This window comes from Clinocottus analis, unplaced genomic scaffold (assembly GCF_023055335.1).
Source record: "Clinocottus analis isolate CAN_PGR_092001 unplaced genomic scaffold, fCliAna1.0.p SCAF_9, whole genome shotgun sequence".
NCBI classification, from domain to species: Eukaryota; Metazoa; Chordata; class Actinopteri; order Perciformes; family Cottidae; genus Clinocottus; species Clinocottus analis.
Window position 1 is genome coordinate 9,944,154 of NW_027176251.1, and position 16,431 is coordinate 9,960,584.

General features: G+C 43.6%; 1 long non-coding RNA gene across 1 annotated transcript in view; it reads right to left on the minus strand.

The window, feature by feature from the left end:
* LOC137781747 (uncharacterized) overlaps nucleotides 1–16,431 on the minus strand; it is a 67,382-nt gene that overhangs the window by 49,925 nt on the left and 1,026 nt on the right. The window lies entirely within an intron of this gene.

The following is a 16,431-nucleotide window of genomic DNA, read 5'->3' on the forward strand; positions in this document are numbered from 1 at the left end:
GCCCTCTGGTTGGCGGTGATTGATGACGGCCATGCCGAGGCAGATCATTTGGGTGGCCCCATCTACACAGGACGTAAATCAAATCAGCTTCGCTAATGATTCTCAGACGCTCATCTGGCAGCCGCGGCCAGAACCCTATCGGGTCTTGCACGGAGGGACAAAAGAAACATCAATAAGTCCGGGAATGATTTTATTTGACCATCCGTTCCAGGGATTGATGTCCATTTTCTTAAAGATTTCTAGGTGAAAGAGGGGCACCTCTGTCTGGGAGGGAAAAAAATCAAGATCTCATCATCTGTACTGCATCACAAGTGTGAAATTGATGCATGTGTGGGCATGTGTGTGTGTGCAGCTCTATGGATATGCATCTATTTAGATGTGATGCAAGGTAGTGTAATGTAGCTGAATAGGTAAAAGATTGCTTCATTGGAATCTCGAAGATAACCTCTGCCAGTTAGAGAATCTAAAAATAAAACTTTAAAAACAAGCAAACAGGTAGCCGTAGTTGAAGAGAAGGAAAACTCCAGAATTGAAATCCACCCAACACACGCGTCTGTGGGTCCACTCCTGTTGCTGGCTGTGATGTGATGTGATGGATAACCCCGGCAGGTGAGACGACCTCAGCCCTCAGGCCTCCGGGGGTGACCCATTACAACTTTTCATTAAAACGTCTGTCCGATATACAGCCTTGATTTGCCCATAATTTATGATGTCATTACGAGCTAATTAGTGCCAGGATCCCTCTGCCCTGCTCGGCATGCCAGGCCTTTGGCAGTTAGAGGAGGGCACACGCTGCCGGCTTTGGCTGAACAAGTACAAGCAGAGGCGACTCTCTCCAGCCTGGGCTTCATTTTCCTTTTAAACTGTGGCCGTAAAGGTCGGTAAATGCAGAAGACTGCCACGTCAGAAACATTATACAAGTAGCAGTGGAAGTAGTATCCACTGGTGCTGTTACACTGCGATTGTAGAATTGAATAAACGTATTATTTGTGAATAAATGTTTCCCCAGTATAAAAATACAATATGTCAACACAGTCACATTTTAAGAGATTATTTCATGATTGTGTATCGAAAGCAGTAATTTGTTTTAAACTACTTGTAATTCTGCTGGTTGCAAGCAAAGGTTCAAGAATGATTTATACCTCAGGTTTTCTGTTGATAGGTTTTAAGTGCTGCTGCAGGTGAACATGGAGGCCTCAACGTGTGGATCTCAAGAGCTTTTTTCAGCTCATTGCAGGTTGAATCACTATTAATCAGTGATTGTGAGAGCAACAAAGTATGCGTGATTCATAACCTTCCTTTAAATCAAATATATAAAGCTGGATTCCTTTGTTTTTTACAGTTATCTGACCAGAGTAGAGGTCTTGTAATTCTAAATGTGCACCATCTGCATACAGAGCAAATGTTTAACAGTAGCCTAGCAGAGCAGAGAGTGACTGTCCTCAGCAGCTTGTCTATAAGATTGGAGGGGAGGGGGGTCTCATCAAAGCCAGTGCACCCATGCATGAAAGTCAATCCACTGCTTGTGTGTGTTTTATTTATTCATTAGTGACACGCGGCTTGAAAAGGAAGAAGAAAAAAAGACAAGAAAGTTCCATTCAAATAGGCATGGCATCCCTGGAGCGGCATTGTAAGAAAGAGGGAAACAAGGGGGGAGAGATAAAATGTGTGCGTGCGGGTAAGTGTGTGTGTGTGTATGTGTGTGTGTGTGTGTGTGTGTGTGTGTGTGTGTGTGTGTGTGTGTGTGTGTGTGTGTGTGTGTGTGCGTGTGCGTGTGTGTGTGTGTGTGAAAACAGGGTGCTGGAAGAAAGGAAGATGAGGGAAGAGTGGGATGACTTCTTTTAATTTGAGGAACCTCTCGGGGGAAATCGAGCCTGTGAACACACAATTACGACAGTCATCAGTGAAGCGCGCACGTGAGGAAGTCGGGCGTCGAGCGTAAAAAGGAAAATAACAGGATGGAGAGGGAGGGAATGATATGAAACATTATTATCTCAAGTCTCGGCTGCCCCTCCCCCACTGATAATCACCCTCATACACATTCACAAATCTTCATGTGCTTCGTTTCGGAAATGATGAATGTAACTAATACATAGATAATCTATTACAAATAACTGTTTTGGGGGAAGGGCAAGACCATCATCAGTGGCCAATTATCATGTGATTATGGGTGTTAAGTGGCCTCATATTAGGGTCAGTGCCCCTCATTTCAAGGGAGAGAATAATTGTTAACCTCTGTAATAGCGATACACAGAAACTGTGTAACACACCCCGGGGGTTTCCCTCACACCTCACACACACAAACTGTGTCAGCGCATTGGCCAGAAGTTCAAATGGCTTTCTGCGCACACAAAAAAAGCTGTACACTTCCAACCCGCTGCAGTTTCAGGTCGATAATACCTTTAATTTATCCAACAGATCAGATGCAGTAATGTGTGACCGGAAGTGTGATATCTTCCATCAAGCCGGCTGTGATATGTATGTTAATTCATATTTAGTTGTGTACGTACTCTTATAGCTTGTGTCGTGCCAGTTGTTTATCGCCGTATGAGGTAATAAAAGTCTCAGCCAGCACACTATATTTTTGGTCAGTGATATTCAGTCACAGCTATTTTAAACTTTTCCACCATGATTGTACTGTCACGTCAATCAATTCCTCTTTTTTTTTTGGTACACGCTGTATGTGGGTTTTGAAGAACCCTACTTATGCCACTGTAGGTATAATGATTAGTCAGTCAACACAAATATTCGTCACAAATGTTACAAGAATAATCCTTTAAGAAGTTTGATAATTGTTTCATAGTTCATAGTTATTTATTAAGCAGAAATGTCTTGGACACAGCTTCTCTAATGCGAGGACTTTAGTTTTTTCTCTAGTGTATACATTATAGATGTGATATCTACAGGTTTACAGTCTTTTCGGACAAAAAACAATTGTGTTGACCAAATGATGAATTTACATAGAAACACAAAGATTAGATTGAGTGGATTAATCTAGAAAAAAAAAAATCCTTGGTGGCCAGCCAATTTTGTCATGAAACTGGCTCTACCCACCTCTTACTATATTTTCCTCTCTACAATTGCAATAAAACCCTTTCATGAAAGAAAATTGAGTTTTACTTTCACTCTTACAAACATTTGAGATCTACTAGAGATTTAAAGCTGCATCGACAAAATGTAAGAATGGAGTTGGTGTCGGGGAAATTTATTGATATTGTAATTGACTAAATGGCCACCAAAGAGGAAATTACATTCATTCCCCCCAACAAAAAAGTTGCATTCATCCTTTAATCTGACAAAATGTAGAGAGACATATTGTCGATAACAAAAGGAGATCAAATCAACTGTTTGGACTGGGAATCCAATATTGCTGAACACATGACTAAGGTAAAATTATGATTGGACTAAACCAGAATGTTATTAAAACAATCACATCAACAGTCCAATAAACTTGCGGAAAGTCTGAGCATCTTTAAAAGTAGATTCCCTTTCAAAACAAAAATGGAAAATCCTCTGAGGACATATCCAGCGCCTCACTTCTCCTCAGCAGTCCACATGAAGAGACAACAGACTTGGTAAAGTGTGTTTTTCAATAACTTTTTCTTTTGAGTCAGGTAAAACCAAATCCATTTAGCTTGTAGATAACAGTCAATCTTATATGAATGACTCTCCTAAGTCAACCTGGGGTATATCATTTTTAGATTTCGCTTTTTGCAAATAACTTTCAATTCCTTTCCGGCCTAAATCAAGTTTTTCAGGAAATTCTCTTTGTGGTATATTGCATCTGGCTGAGTGGCTTTTATTGTGCTGGCTCTCAGGTGGGCTGTTATATGGGAAGACCGGACCCTGGGGTCCTGTGTCGCCTCTGGCTTATATTGCGACAGACACCAAAGTGACGATCTCCCCCAATAGCCTGACTCCCTCACTCAGCGAATCCTCTAAGTGAGTTACCTGTCTAGGAGGGTGGCTTAGATAGAATGAAACACTCACTTGTCACTTTTATTAACCCTCTTATTTCCCCTTTTTCTCCCCAACACCTCCACCCCCACAACCTCCTACTGCCACTCTAACCCTTTCTTCCCACCCAACAAAATCCCCATCTTTCTTTTTCTTTTCTCCCCTACATTAACCCGCAATTCCCCCTATCACACCCCCTGAAGCCAAAATCATCTTCATTTTGCATAATGCTCCATTTAGACTGATAGTGGTGACATGAGCGGGAGGGCACTCGGAGAGAGATGGAGAGAATGGGGAAGTGATGAAGCTTTGTCCTCTCTTTCTAACTCATCCTCACTCTCTACCTCTCTGCCTTCGCAGCTGGCTGTGACCCCTGGTGGCAGTTATTATCCACAAGGTCGCAGTCGGTCCCTTGTCCCATGAGCAGGACACAACCCCTTCTTAATGTAGTCTCGCAGGCCTGCTCCTGTGAAGCCATATACTCACTAAAGCACTCCTGCTCTTCAGCACGCATGCACACACACACACACACACACACACACACACACACACACACACACACACACACAGAGACACACACACACACACACACACACACACACACATACACACCAAGCTCAACCAATCTAGGAAGCTTTCCTCTCTTCTACCGCGGCCTTGTGCTAGTCGAGTGTGCTTCCTGCAGGCAGGAGAATATGTGATGTAAGGCGGTGGATCTATTACATCGTCAGTAATGACTCATGACATAAGACATGCTTTTCAACCTTTTTTTACACTTTGGGGTTATGTCAACAGAATATATATATATATATATATATATATATATATATATATATATATATATATATATATATATATATATATAAAGAGAGAGAGAGAGAGAGAGAGAGAGAGAGAGAGAGAGAGAGAGAGAGAGAGATCAGCAGTAGCCTAATTTATCTAGCAAAAAGGCCAAAACATTTTTTAATCTCAGTTTCTTGAAGATTTTGCTGCTTTTTCAAGCTTTCTATAACTGAACAATTAATACTTTTGGAGATTTGACTGATTTGGACCAAACAAGCTAAATTAAGACGTCAACTCTGGGAATTTCTGACGGTCATTCATCACTATTTTGAAAATAAAATGAATCAGTTCAACTAAAAGATTTACAGATGCATTGACCGTGAAAATAATCATTCGATAGCTAAAATGGATCAATTAGACAACATATAAAAAAAGAATTTACACTGCTCTTTAGGCTGCTTTGGCTCATGTACTAATACTTAAATCTACTTAAGTACTTAATAATAATTGAAAGTATTTGTAGTACAGTTATCTCATTATAAATAGGAGTTGTTTCAACATGAGTGTCCAACAATTCTGAGAGGACACATAATGACTAGTGGGATAAGAAAAGAAGACATACACACTTCTGCTGTGCAGCTTTTTATAATATTTGTTTCTTTTTTTCTGAAATACGGGTCGGCTTTATCTTTTCAGGCAATACATTTTTTGAAGGGGAAGTCACATTTTTTTGTTAAACCGCTCACAACACATCAACCCGTACTTCCTGAAACGAGGAGTCAAATGTATTCTTTTGATGTTTTGGTTTTAAAAGCCAAAAGGTTTAGGAGCCACTGTGGAGTGAGTAAAGATTAGACAACTCTGTTTTACTTTTCAAATAGACATAGATAAAATATTGTAAAGTTTAATATTTTGTTGGTAGCACCTGCACATACGATCTGCTTTTTACTGGGATGATTTGATTGCAGCTGACTGTCTATATTGACTTGATCTGATAGTGCTGAATTGATCGTGGATATTATTAATTATGTAAGTTTCTCTGGATGAGAATATCTGATAGATGTCATACATGTTAAAATAAATATTAGCAAGATAGTGGATGGACAAGCTTTCTTACCAGGTTGCAGCATTTTGTAACTCTAAAAGACAAAAAAATTCAACTCATCCTAGCTATCACCATGCATCGCCATGCATTCGTTGATTTATATATCACATATTACCAAAAAATAGAGCCAACAACCCCAAAAAGAGACTTTTAGAAGATTTCAGACAGAAAACAATGACAGAAACAAGCTCTGTCGACATCTCTATCCATCTTTCCTCATGTGACACGTTCTTAAATATTCCAATCGAGAAGTGGGCAGAGACGCAACACAACCTCATGAATTCAAATGGGCGATGCCCGGAATGCCAATGGTTTCAGTCTTCCCTGCTGCTACCAATTTATATTTTCCATATGGGTCCTTAAACGGCAAATGGAAGTCAGTCTGTGCCCTTCTATCCCTCCTTGCCTCCCCCCTGGGGACAAAGGCGGTCAAAAGTCAAGGAAATTCTGATTCCTCAGCACAGCACACCAAGGGCACCTAAACACAAACCAAACAAGCTCCCACAATGCCTCACTGTTGGCAAACTTGGGTTCCCTCCCTCAGAGATCTGCTAGTATTCTAAATGGTAATTATCACACATACACACACACACACACACACACACACACACACACACACACTCGCAGGCGTGCATACACACTACCTGGATTGTACAGATGAAATGCAAAAGACAAAGACGAGAAAGGGAGGAGTTCAGGGAGAGACAGAAGAGAAAATGAGGTGTAGTAAGGAAAAAAATGGAGGAAGTGTAGCAATTTAAACCAGAAAAAAAGAGAAAGTGGCAGGGAAAAAGTGGTGGGTATGTAAATGTGGAGTCAGAGAGTTCAGGAGGAGAGAGGAGGTATAATGTGCTGAGCTGACCTGGGGGCCGCGGGGCTGAGTGTCCAGGGGCCAGTGGGGGACGATGGCCAGATCTCAGTGGTTATCATTATGTTGAGGGGGAGGTGTCCTCCATCACTCTCTCCATCCCTCCCCCTCTTTTATCTCAAACTCCATTTCTCTCCCAGGGCAAAGGTGAGGTGGCCTGGGGAGCGGCGGCAGGTGAAGGGTAACGCAGGGCGAGCACGGGGTCAGCGGCTGTCGTTAGTGGTGCAGCTTGACCTGCTCACCTACAACTTTAAGTTTTACTCCCCAAGTTTTTTTTGGGTTGCGCTTTTTTTTTTTTCAGACGCTTCTTTTTTTTTTTTGTCGCCCTCTGTCTCGTTCTCTCACCGCTGCCAGACCAAGCTGGGATAGATGAAACCTCCCCTTCTGAATCTTAATAGATCAAATGTTAAGGCGACTTGCTGGGTGAAATTTGACAAAAAGTCTCAAATAGAGAAAAGTGTTCTCATGGAAAGTATGCATTCAATCAGATTAATTTGGAGGGGCAACAGTTTTATGCTGTACAGTTTTATCTGTGGACAGAATATATAATGTGTCCTATGGCTTTTCCTTGCTGCAGGACTTTAGTATCATTGATAAAATGATTAAAGATTAAATTGTCATTTTGGTATCATTTTGTTACATCTCTAGGTTTCTAGTACTAAATGATCCAGGAGATTTTATAACGGTTTAATTTTTTTTTTTAAAAGGGCAGAAAAGACTGGAGAAACGAGTTCAAGTGGGAGATGAGAAGGTAGAAGGACCCTTACACCTTAGATGTAGGAGATCAAAACACACGCCCATCTAAAACACATGGCACTTTCTACAGATTAGAAATCATCTCAGTTTACAAAAGCCTCGCTCCACACAAAGGTGTTCTTTTCACGGAGACGAGGCCGTGGGCGCAAAGAAGAGCCCCCGGCCTTTTCATTGTCAAGCTCTTTCTTTTCTTTGCCGCCAACAACACCGCCCTCTTTATCAGTGCAATTACAGCACAAACAGACTCATCATTGGCCCAACTGTCCTCTCCTATCGCCTCCATTTCCACGAGCAACCTAATTAGTCCTAAAGAGAGAAAAGCCGATGAGCAGAGGAGAGCAGAGAGGCAGCGAGAGAAAAGACCAGCTATCATGTCCATTTGTGTGGGTTTGGAACAGCAATTGTATGTGTTTGTGTGTGTCTGTGTACGGGTGTGTGTTTCCCCTTTCTTTTTGTTTGTTGTTGTTGTCCTCACTCTTTTCTATCTCCTTTTTTTTCCCCGAGAAAGAAAGCCTTCAAAGGAGCGATTGTGCACAGCGGCTGAAGTGGTCTGTTGGTAAGCGGACACAGCAGAGCAACACAACAAACATGGCTGGCACTAATCAGGGCCCCGGCTAATGTAAACAATGTCATTTTTTGCCCTTAATGAGCCAATTTTCCGCAGATACGAGAGGGCTAACAATTGGGGCAGCGCCTTTGATGTGATTCATCTGAAGGTTTGTTTGTGATCGCTTGGCACTTTTTGTTGGAAGCCCTGCGCCCAGCTGCTTTCATCTACCCCTGAAAAGGGAGAGCAACGGCTCACTTGGGTACAGAGGGAGGGGGCGAATAAAAATAATAATTTTCTTTTCTTTCCTTTTTTTTTTTTTTTTAAAGACAACCACCCTCCCCCTTTTATTATAAACTAGTCCTAATCAGCTGACCGGCCCCCTCCCTCTTGTCTCCCGCCCCTTTAGCTCACCCCCTGCCCCCCACCCACTCACACACACACACACACACACACACACACACACGTACACACTTCTGTGAACATGCATACATATACAAGAGCGAAGGAGCATCGTTCATGTGGGATGAAAAAAAAAAAAACAGCGTCGTTCGAGCCGGGTGTCTATAGCGATCAAATAGCGAACTCATTAAAAGGCGCCCCGGTGTGCGAGCGGTGGACACTGACAGGGCCTTCATTAACATGGTGCTGACAAAAGGTGAGGCAGACCAAAGAGGCAGCCGGCGGGCCAGGTGTGTGTGCCGCGGCGCCTTTCAAGATGGCACCATAGCCAGAGGCAGGCGGGCTGGCAAGCACACTCCATCAAATGGCATCCTGACCAAGAACAAGCTGGTTCTGATGAGAGGGAGAGAAAAATAAAGAGAGACAGAGTCAAACGGAGATAAAGAGTTTTTCAGTGTTTACTAAATCCTCCAAACTTCCCATCTGCAGTGTGTTCAAAGCAAAATAATCCTGCCTTCCTGCCAAGCAATTGGTCCATTTCATTAAGCAGATCTTTCCGTGAAGTTCCTGGACGAGAAAACGTGTCTTGCGCTGATTATAATAATAAAGTGAACTCTTCAAAGTTCAGAACAAGGCCACAAGAACACACAAATAACCAAAAAAAAAGAGGAAAGAGAGGGATATTGATGTAATGAAGGTAGTCAAAGGTAGTGACCAAAGGCAATACATCGCCCATGTCCAGGCCGGTTCCAATCAATCACCAGAACTGAAGTGAAGTCAACTGCAGGCTAGTCAGCCAGGCCCCTACGACATCCACATATATACATACACAAACACACACACAAACACACACACTTCTGCCTGCGTCTATGGCCATGAGTCAGGGGCCCTCTGGGGCCAAGCGCACGTACGCACGCACACACACACACACACACACACACACACACACACACACACACACACACACACACACACACACACACACACACACATTGCACCTGCTGGGCCCTGCAGTTACCAGCTGTCAAATCCACGTGCTCTGTGCCGTCTGTTTAATGTGTGTGTGTGTGTGTGTGTGTGTGTGTGTGTGTGTGTGTAAAAGAGGAAACGGGTTGCAGCAAAGTTATACACCTCAGATGGGTCGTGGACAGAGAGAAAGAAAGTGATAAGGGACCTGAAGGACATTTACCTGCATTCAACAAATGTTCTAACAAAAATGAACTACAGTGTTTTTAAATTACAATAAATTAGATTAGACATTTTCTAAATACACAAAAAACACTGAATGCTCAAATAGAGTCAGCGCTGTGAAGATAAATGGTTTGACAGTTTGTTTTACACCATCTGAGACAGAAAAACATAAAAGGAAAGTTCCCAACGATCAGGGACAAATAGCATCAAAATGTCCCATCTTCGCATACTAATGAATCATTCAGTCATTTCATTATTTGGTAAATTTGATCAACAGAACATGGTCAGCAATAATTGATTGATTGTTGAAGTTATTCACTAAGTATGTCAAACACTATCTGGGTCTTCTCAAAAGCAAAGATTTGCTTATTTTCTCTGCCTTATTATTATTGTGATCTTGATTTTTTTTCCCATTTCCAAGCATTTTGGAGACTAAATACTTTGATAATTGATTAGTTAGTTGAAGCCCTGCATCAGTGTAAGAAAAATCGCCCCAGCTGCGAAAGTGCAAATTAAAAAGTGATGCACACAGTAACAGTGGCGGGAGAAAGAACCATAAATCAGTAAAATGGATAGATTTGGTGGAAAAATACAAGACGCATTACAGTGTTTACCTCTAGGGCATGACCTTAATCCTGAGCTCCCTCCCCACCTCTGTAAGGGACAGAGAGATAGGAAACCAAGCTCAGGCAACAATGAATAACATGTCTGTTTTGGGGGGGGGAAATCAATAATGTGTTGTGATGTGAAACTGATTCCCCACTGGATTTCGCTGTGCTCTGTGCAGGCCTATTCTCTGTGTGGCCCTGAGGTAAATAGTGTACTTTGTTACAGTGTGTAGCAGTAAGCCTTGGAGACCTGTGCAGCGATTAAGCCGTATTGGAGCACATTAGCCCAGGCCATGTCATGGCAGGCTGAAACAAGCCTGGCATGGAAGGGAAAAGGATGAAGACAGCGGGTACACCAGAGGGAAAGAAGAGGAAATATGAGATCAGAAGAGAATGAAAAAAAAAAAAACAGGACGTGAGGGCAGGGACAGAAGAGGAAGGAGGAGAAAGAGACAAAACAAGAAAGAAAAAAAATATGACAGAGTGAAAAAAGTCAGACAGAGAGATGACATTTGTGTGACTGCATCGTCATACAAGACTCCTGCACAGATGCATTCTCATGTCCGGAGTGAGACGAGACGTGTCGCGAAACTGAGACGCTTCCCTGGTGTCACCGCTGACGGCGAAGAGAAAGACAGCGGGGATGGTGAGCAGGAGCAACAGAAGGGTGGAGCTGTGGATAAAGAGAGGAAAACAGACACAGGACAGAGGTGGAGAGAGTGACAAATTCCCATCTGATGGCTATTTACAGGCTATTCAACCTCACCGCGGAAACCCGAGGCCTCAACCCCCTTTTCTCATTTCCTCCTCTGTATTTATTCCTATCCTTTCCTCTGTGGTGAATTTGTCAATTTTGCATAATGGTGCTCCACACCGACGTGGACTGCTGTGAGATGGCAAGATGAGGCAGCCCAAGGTGTGATGGAGAAAGTAGGGCCGGTAATGGAAGGGAGGACAGAGGAGTTGATGGCTGCGATTCCTTCCTCAATCGCTGAGGAGGGAAAAAAGAAGAAAAAAATGACCATCTTCCTAAACCCCCCTCTCTTGTTCTGTCCCCCTTTGCCCCCGTCACCCACCTCTCCCCTCCATCCTTCCCTCTTGTACACCACCCCCCTCCTCTCTTTCACTCTCTCCTCTCTCCCCTCTGCCCAACCCTCCACCCACCCCCTCCTTCTCTCTCCAGGAGGCAGTTGTCAATCAAGCGCGTCTCCCACAATCCCTCTGGAGCTCATTGTGCCCGCGGTCGCTGGCGGAGGCAGGCGTTGTGAGGCGGCAGTGAGCCGCAGATGGAGGGAGCGCTGTCAATCATTGTCACTAATTATTAATTTCTGTCACTCAGGCCCCCGTGGCAGCCACGGAGCGGGGGCCTCTCACTCGCTGCCTCTCCCTCCTATTCCTTCTCCATCCTCCTCCTCCTCCTCTCCGCTCATTCAGCAAGTCGGTCTGCATCCCCGTCCCTCTCGTGTTCCGTCCCTTTCTACCTCCCTTGTCCCTCGTTAAAGCCTCTGCCTCTCCTTCGCCTTTGCCACTTTCGTTCGGGTCGCCTGTTGTTTCCATTTCAACTCCCTCCAACTCTCACCCTGCCATCCGTTTTCTCTCTCTCTCTTTTTCTCTCCACTCCCCCTCTGCCCCTTCTCTCCCTCTCTTAATACTCCCAGGGTGAGTTGATTTGGTATGCCACCCCAGCCACAAAAAGTTCAACCTCTCATTATGTGGTGCACGTGCACTAAGAACTGCCCCTTCTCCCCTCCCATCACCAGGTCAGTCCCCTTGACTCTCTGCTCCTTTTTAATTGTATTCTGCCCTCCACCCCTCTCAACCTCAACCCCCTCCCTACACCGCCACGTCAAACTCCTTTAATTCCTCAAGAATCCTAAAAATCATCAAAAAAAAGATTTGCTTGTCTTTTTTTTCTTCTTTTTTTCTTTCTTTTTAAAGCTCAGACGCAGCGGGTTTACGTTGAGGTTCTGATTTGATATGGTGAACTTGGTGTTTTCAATTTGCACACCGGAGCTTTCGCCTGTGATGTCACTGCGATGGCGGCTAATGAGGGAGGCCTGACCCGCATGTAGTTGCGACTGAGAACGGGGCCAGTCCACTCTGCTAAGGGTTCTGATCCACTCTCACCCTCACCTCATTACCAAAGGTGTTGGGCTGGGAGGAAAAGAAGAGAAAGAGAGGGAGAGAGAGAGAGAAAGAGAGAGAGAGAGAGAGAGAGAGAGAGAGAGAGAGAGAGAGAGAGAGAGATTTGGTGATTAGGAGTTAGGGTGCAAACACACACACATGTATATATATTCAAGAAAACACACTGCGTACACACACAGGCCTAAATAAATATCTAAATATTGCCATGGTCTATGCTCTAACATTAATGCATGCATTGACTCACACAGTGCCATACACACGCCGTGACATCATTATACACACACGCCGGTGAATTCAACCTAGACGCACACCCCTTTCACCGTACTGTATTTATAGAATAAATATATAGATTAATGCCCGCACAAGCATTTTCAGTCACACACATGAGTATACGTGAACACAGACATAAAGTGTCTCTCCACCTCTTATCACATAGCTGCTGATTAACAAACGCGCAATAGGAAACATGCATTAAATCTCACAAGCAGACACACAACGATATCAGGTGTACCCGCACCCCGCACTCTATAACACCCACTGTATACATCTTCTTTGCTGCTTCCTCCAGGATTACAATTCGCAAGTCGCGACAGACCTGTGCCGCTCTAATGAGCGGCCGAGGAAGTGGCCAGCTGGACACCACTGATCCTTTACCGCCCTTATCCCTTTATCACTCCATCTATACCTCTCTCTATCCACCCACCCACACACACAAACACAATCCTTCTGCCCCCCAAAAAAACCCTGCATGCCCCACAGTCCTGCTCTGCATACAGCCATTAGCACCCCTCTACCCCTAACCTTCTGTCTCTCTGCAGCCACCACCTCCGCCCACCTCCCTGTCTGCCTCTTTCCTTCTGTCTCCTCTCTTTCCTGTCGCTCTCTTTTCTTCGGCACCTGTCACTTTTCCTTTCACTTTTCCCTGTCTTTCCATCTCTTGTTTGTTTTTTTTCACTCTTTTTCTCATCTCCTCTTACCTGTCACTGTCTTTCTCATCCCATCTGATTGTCTCTTTACTCCCTTCATCTATCCATGTCCCTCTCTCTTTCTCCCCCCTCTCTTTCTGTCACCAACCTCTCCCTTCTTCAATGTGTGTGTTTGTGTGTGTGTGTGTGTGTGTGTGTGTGTGTGTGTGTGTGTGTGTGTGTGTGTGTGTGTGTCAGCATTCAGCACCTTAGTGGAGACAGGGTTTATTGGGGTAATGCATTTATCACTGCTGCAAGCCAGGGCCTCACCTCCTCCTTTGAGCCAGTGAGTAATGAAAATAGGATCAGTTCTGACAACACTCTGCAACAAACACAAAGACTCACACAAATGCACTCCTGCGCACACAAAATGCACCAATGCGACCCAAACCCCCCAAAATAACCAGACCCAAGTGATTGTTATGAGCACACACGGTACCTCTTTCACATGACGCTGCTATTTCTAATGAGATGGCCTTTTTGTTTTCTTCTATTGTTTCATTTATTCTTTGTCTTTGATCAATTAAAGTTAAAACAGTTGCTTTGTAGTCAATTGATTAGTTTGAGCAGCTAATTACTCTGTTTAATTACACAGAGATGAGAGGCACACAAGCTGGAAACTGTGAGAAAGAGAAATAGTCATGATGTAACTTATATTCCAATAAAGAGTCCATTCAATACTTGGTTGTAAAATTAGTTACAATGGGTTACATTATCTTCCTTTCAAGTGTTTTGTTATTTACATTGGAGGAAAGAACAAAACACTATAATATGGAAGCTGAAGACCGATAGAATTTTCCTAATCGGGGTTAAAAGATGCTTAACATTTCAACATATTTATCTTGACTTCATCTTCATCTAAGAACAAAATCAAGGTGAGTTGAAAAAAGCATAAATCTGACTTCTCAAAAACTACATGGACCGCAATAAGCACCAACTTGTGTCTAAATAAAATAACTATCGGTATGTTTATTCACCAGTGGCGGGCCGTGGATTTCCAACCTAGGCCTTCAGTGCTGTCTGATATAGTTTACATGAATATGCGCATGACGGGATGCAGCGTCATTAACGAACAATGTATGTTGTCCACATCAAAAATAACCAGTCAAATTTAGTTATAACAAAACTATCTAACAAGCACTGAAACACTGCACATTCAAGAGAAAGATATTAACTATTGTAAAATTTGCCACCATGCTCACCCAAGGAGGCGCAATGAAAACAGGCCAACAATTAAATTACAAAATAGCTATAACGTTGTGATTCTGTTTAGGCCAGCAGAGAAGGCATAGGTGGCCCTGACGGCCCGCCACTGGTATCCACATATTTGACTGCATTGCTGCAGAATTTCTGAAAATCCTAACATAATCAAAGATCTTAAGCATTAATTAATGAGCCCAACCCAAATCCAGATATCCAATTGGCTCACTAGACACCGAGTCACAATATTACAGCACTTTTTTTGTCCGTGAATTACATCTGACTAAAATTCCAGCGGAATTGAAAGATAACATGTCCAACTATTTCAGCCATGGTTTTCTCAGGAGAAAGAAAGCAGGTAAGGATCAAGTGTTAATGGCCAGGGGTGCCTGTCTTATCCCATTTGGTCTGGCAGTGTCGGGAAAGTGGGGGAGGTCTTCACCAGTTTAAAACGATACCATCACCACAAGTATTCCAGCCAGGCTCTGATTGGCCTTGACAGAACAAAACATCGCCGCAGCAAACGACTCAAGCACCTCCCACAACATCAGACTCAAGAGGACAAGGTCAGATCAGCAGCAACATAAAGTTTAATCTGAGAAAACAAACTTCTCTTCAAAGTGCACACTTAAACGGAGTGCATCGTAGCTGAGGAGAGCATCGCTAATACACCAAGTGGTGCGTGGAGAGCCCAAGTCAAAAGACTGCTGACTAATGTGCCGAAATGGCTGGAAATACTCTGTGGTATTGCAGATGGCAGAGGTATTTGTTATTCATATGGCCCTCAAGGTGCATCCACAAGGCTTGCGTGAAAGTGTGTGTGTCTGCATGTGTGGATGTCTGTGTGTGCGTACGCTTTTGTGTGTGCGGGTGTGTGTGTCTTGTGCTTCATCCACAGTGCTGAGGATGCCATTAATGCTTGCTGCTGATCGCCCTCCCACATTTAAATAACAATAGTGCAGTCAGAGAAAGCATCGGTGTGAATCCAACCCGCAAAACACCCAGGAGCTGCAGGCCCCACTCCTGCTGTGTGTGTGTGTGTGTGTGTGTGTGTGTGTGTGTGTGTGTGTGTGTGTGTGTGTGTGTGTGTGTGTGTGTGTGTGCGTGTGTGTGGATGAGAGGAGGGAAGTTGTGAGGGGGGATTTTAGGTGCACTTGTGCTCAAACATCACATACATATGAGTCTGAGAACAAGATAGTTAGAGAGACAGGAAGGAAGGCATGGAAGACAACAAGAGAGAGGAAAGCAGGCTAGACACACAGTCACTAGGTTGTGTGGCGAGACACTGCAGGTCCATGGAGCTGCACCATTAGCATGCACTAGTGGCCCTGGATCCCTCAGTGGTTGAGCTACATGTCCATTAAATTAAATATGGCACTGGGCCAGAGATGGACAGAATACTGACTGTTAGATTTTGGTCTTTTTTTTTTTTACCTCATAAGTAATAGACATTTCAAGTGTTCCTCTTATTATTGCTTCATTAAAGTCATTACAGCGGCACTATTACAGTCACAGCAAGTGACAGCAGAGCTTTCACTCAGCACTTCTGTCATTATAAATTCATTTGGGCAGCACATCATGAGCATCACTGAGCCAACACACAACATACACGCAGTGCGCTCCCACAAATGCAACATCACAGACGATGTAATCAAGGGAATATCACATTGCTTTCAATCCAGGAACAACAGTTATTTTAGTCCTAACTAAACACCTCAAGCAAGCAGCCCCATTTATAATTACACCATAATAAACAAATCCATGCAAACATTTATCTGTTTTTCCAATACCTGCTCATCCTGTGCAGGAGTGACAAGACAGTATTTCAGCTCACATCGGACGATACAGATTTCCAGTCTATTAACAACCGTTCAGAAGTCTTTCTTCTTTGGACTGTGGGAAGA